This window comes from Lipotes vexillifer, unplaced genomic scaffold (genome assembly GCF_000442215.2).
Source record: "Lipotes vexillifer unplaced genomic scaffold, Lipotes_vexillifer_v1.1 scaffold330, whole genome shotgun sequence".
NCBI lineage: Eukaryota > Metazoa > Chordata > Mammalia > Artiodactyla > Lipotidae > Lipotes > Lipotes vexillifer.
In genome coordinates, this window is record NW_006775627.1 from 2,657,564 (window position 1) to 2,662,354 (window position 4,791).

Sequence of the window (4,791 nt, forward strand, 5' to 3'; positions counted from 1 at the left end):
CTCAAATGTTCAAATTTGCCAGGTCAGTGTTCCAAACGCTGATTGGAAATATCTAATGTGCATTGTATGCAATAAAGTCACACTTCAATTTCAGCACAGGTTTTACGTTTTTGTTCCTGCTCATAATCTAAATAAACGTAGCGTTTCTCAGCTTAAATTTATTTCAGGCATGCTTTCTCCAAAGGATTTAAAATTTTAAATGCCTCCATGGCAGAATGGAAATGTTTATCCATTTGAGATGCTTAGAAATATAAGGAGTAATCATCTTTCTTTTCTCTGCAATACAGTTTTTGAATAACACAGATCGTTTTGAAGTATATTTAACAAGTAGCTTGTTTCAACTTCGATATTAGCTTGATTTACCATCTGCAAAATTACAAATAACATGATGCATTTATTACCCATAAAAGCTATTAGCAGGTCATTTTGTTCAGTTCATCATATGTGTCTTGAGACACAATCTGGCGTCTAACAGATTTTCATACATTGATGTCACAGAGAATCAGACTGTTCTTTAATTGATTGTTTCTTGCTAGACTCCTTTTGATTAAAACAGGTTACGCTATTTGCTTTTAGTTCCACATTTCTCCACTTCAAAGTCTGGCCATAGAAAGCAGAAATTATTCTCATTCCTCTGAATTCTTTTAATTTAAAGTGAATGTGTATATTTAAAAGTCTGCCATAATCAAGGGCTTTAAAAATGGCTTCAGTTTTTTCAATCTATGACTCCCTCAACAAGAATACAATCCTCACCATGTCTTTACAAAATGGATTTATCTTTTCCTGCCAAGTCATCGAATTTTGAACCTAGAACCTAAAGTGAGTACAGATCACAGGGACCAAAGGGAAAAGGAAGGACTCCCTCAAAGCACTCTCTTTTCCTCACAATTTGCACAGACCCAGACAAGCAAAGCTGAATCATGGTGATAGTGTTGTATTCTTCTCCAGAGGGAAAAGACAGTAAGAGTCTTTTGCTAAACTGGTTTCAGAAGGCCTAACTCATATTGTTCATTTAAGCAAAGAGATTGGTAAGCTCCTGAGACATCTCCTTCCTCCTCCCTCCCCACCCCCCAAAAAAAGGAAAACTCCAATAGCTATGTGAACTCTGGAGGGATAAGGTCGGTGGTCCTGTCTCAGGCCTTCTACCCACATTCCCTGCGCAGTTAACACCATAAAAATAAAAGGGCTGCAATCAGATCAGTACTCATCAATAGGAATGAGTAGCAGCTCGCAGGCTCAAAACATGAGCCTAATTCAGCATTCAAAAGGTTTTTGTTTGCCTAATGTCAGAAACAAACATAAAACTTTCTATCATGTGACATCCATGACACTAAGAGAGAGCAGTCACCCTTCCCTTAGGCTTCTGTCTTCCACAGACAAAAGCCATCAATAGCTCCTTTGTGTTCTACCTCAGCTTTCTGTCTTCACTGAGTCAGCCAGTCATTCCCAACAGTCATCTGCTCTTTCCAGGTGAAATTCCCAAGTTCCCAGTCACAAAATCCCATGTCCCAAGGATGCACTAGTTGGCATAATAATATCCTAGCCAATAGTATTCTTAGCAGATCAAAAATTTTATTAGGATACAGGAATAATTCTAATTCTTATTTGAAAATTTTCTAGTGCTTTACTTGTTGTTTATACAACCTTTTGTGAAATATTTGCTATTTTAAATTATTTGGGGCAACCAGAAACATGTAAGTATACCAAACTTATTTTGTCATTTTTAGCACCAATTAACTCGTTAAAATTTACACTAGATTTAATACAAGGCGTAGCTGCCTGGGGATTCTAAAAGATTTTTAATGATTTAAACTTGAAAGCCACTATTCAGAACCAGTGATGCATTGAGGAAAATTATGTAAGTTATGTCTTTAGAAATTACTTTTACTCTAGAATTTATTTAAAATCGAGTTGCGCTGATCATTTAAAATATTGTACTAAATTTAATAGAAAATCTCTTGGTGGATGCTTAGTGTAGATTGAAAAGCTTAAATGGCTTAAAAATAGCTTTGAAACATTATGTAGACACGTGAGGCAGTTATCATGTTTAAATGATGGGAGTTTAATGGTCTTCTCATACATTAACCTTACACTCTGATGGTGAGAAATGCCTGCATCTTACTCTAGAAATGGATAAAAATAAACATTTAAATTTAGTAAATCTGATTATTTAGTTAGCATCTCCTTACCTATTTGTAATATTTTTGAAATTCAATGAGGTGAATTTTTATGGCTCAGAGATCATTAGCTACAACAGAACCTTCAAATATATAATAAATAGTATGCACTTGGGGCAACTTACTGAGGTATAGTTCTGTCTCCTTTCATGATATGCCCCAGTCTGTGTAAGTTATGAAACTAAAAAACAGCAACGCAACAACAACAATGCTATCTTGTTTGGTGGAATACTTTGTAAAATTAACAAATACTATTTGACTAAAATACTATTTGTTAGTCAACTCCTAAGGAATAAGTATATCCTATTCATGGAAATATACCTATGTCAAAGGCAATAGAAATGGCTAAAATGTACCATTATTTGATTTAGAATGTAAAATAAGTCACGTTTTTTCAGTGAATCTATTATGGAGAGGTATATTACAGGCACGTCGTTGGCTTCTAGAAAGAATTGTATGAAACAGTTTGTATTTAATACAAATGTGGGCAGCTAACTGAATGGGTTTAAAAAGAAATATATGTTTTTTAAATGGTAAGCTTCTCTAGATGAAAATATGAACCTTTGTCAGAATCCCTTTGAGAGAGAGAGGGGAAAAAATAAAAGGAACATTCTTTGAAGTACTCGTCAATGTTATCTGGTCTAATCCAAACTGTAAAGTTATAAAATCTGTAGATTTCATTCACCAGCTCTGTACCAGTCACTCACACTGATAAAAAGGATTGGCTAAATATACTAAAATAGTAGTTGTATCCTGAATTGTTCCCTCTGACATGTGAAGTAATAGATTCTTTTATTATTATTAATAACATCTTGAAAAGAATTTCTATGCAGGTACATTTAGATATGATATGAAAGGTAATGCACTGTAATTTTACTTCATTCTAAGGCTTCTGTAGTGGTGTAAAGTGAGATCAAATAAGTTGTCTTAAATCCTAACTAATTTTACTTTGGATAGACCTCTATATCTAGCTTTGGTGGAATATTCTATCACAAATACTTTCTAGGGATTTTAACATTATTTGATAGAGTAGGTATTATTATTATTATTATTATTATTTTTTGCTTTACGCGGGCCTCTCACTGTTGTGGCCTCTTCTGTTGCGGAGCACAGGCTCTGGACGCGCAGGCTCAGCGGCAATGGCTCACGGGCCTAGTTGCTCCGCGGCATGTGGGATCTTCCCAGACCGGGTCACAATCCTGTGTCCTCTGCATCGGCAGGTGGACACTCAACCACTGCGCCACCAGGGAAGCCCTAGAGTAGGTATTATTATTCCCATTTGTATATAAAGAAATTGAGGCTGGGGATGCTGGGTTTTTTCTCTTTTTTTCATTAAAAAAAAGAAAAAAGGCAAATCTCTTCCTTTTTACACTCGTTTGCTTTATGCTCATGGTGGGAATTAAAGTCTATTCCATTTTATGAACACAGGTGATTGCATAGTGGATGAGTAAAACTTAGCATGATTTCTTACTTCTCTTCTTCGCTTTTTTTTTTTAATTCCAGTAGCCTTCTTTATTAAGTTACTTAATCAGTCTTTGGGTGTCTATGGACAAATCTCCATTAATATATAAACATGCCTTAGTGTCTTTCAAAAAACCACTAACCAACCAACATTGCTTCCTCTAATCCCCATCCCCAAAGCTATCTCTTTCCTTTGCTCCATAACATACAAGCTAATTGAAATTACTTCTCTTCTTTGGAAATGATGTTCTTTTAGGAGAAAACTGAGGCAGACATCCCTCTTCCTCTTAACTACTGCTTACATTGCTTTTCCTTCAACTCTGTATTCTATGCTATGAAAGCATACCTTGGGAACACAAACGTTTCCTTGCCAACCATCATAACAGCATCTAGGGGTAAGTCAGTCCAAATGGTGTCTCAATGGCCCAAGAAAGGTGCAATGAAAAAACACTGAGCTGGGGATAAGAGGACATGGGGGCTGGTCTCCACCAGCAAGATTCTACGTAAATATAAGCCTGGGGTCTGCTTACTCATAATTGCATTATTAATTGAATGTTTTAATATATGACACACTCTTCTACAATCTTTGATTTCTTATTTAATTCTTACTACAAGCCTGTGAGACATATTATAATCCCCATCTTATAGATAATGAAATGAGGCCCAGAAGTTAAGAGGGTGAGAGCTGAGATTTGAATTGGTCTCTGGAGTCTTACTTTTGACCACTATGCCCATCCCCACATCCCCCCTCTATATAATAAAAGAGTTAAAGAGACATACGGTCAAAGTTCCCTCTTTTTTGTACAGACTGTGATTAATTCTTTTTCCACTCTGAGTTAAACACCTACTTGTTCATCTATTCCTATTACTTTTTATTTACACACTTTGATTTGGCCCCCAGATAAGCAATCCAGACTTGATCCAAGACATGAGATAGCTCTTTTGTTCTCCTTTTCTCTCTCACTGTTTCTCTCTATATATACAAATATAACCACTGCAAATAAGAATCAGCTGTACACACACACACACACACACACACACACACACACACACACACACACACTCACAGTTGATTCTTATTATTCTCAGTAGTTATGTTTATAAAGCCACTACAAAACTGAGTTAGCAAATACTGAATCATTGCTCCTAAGAG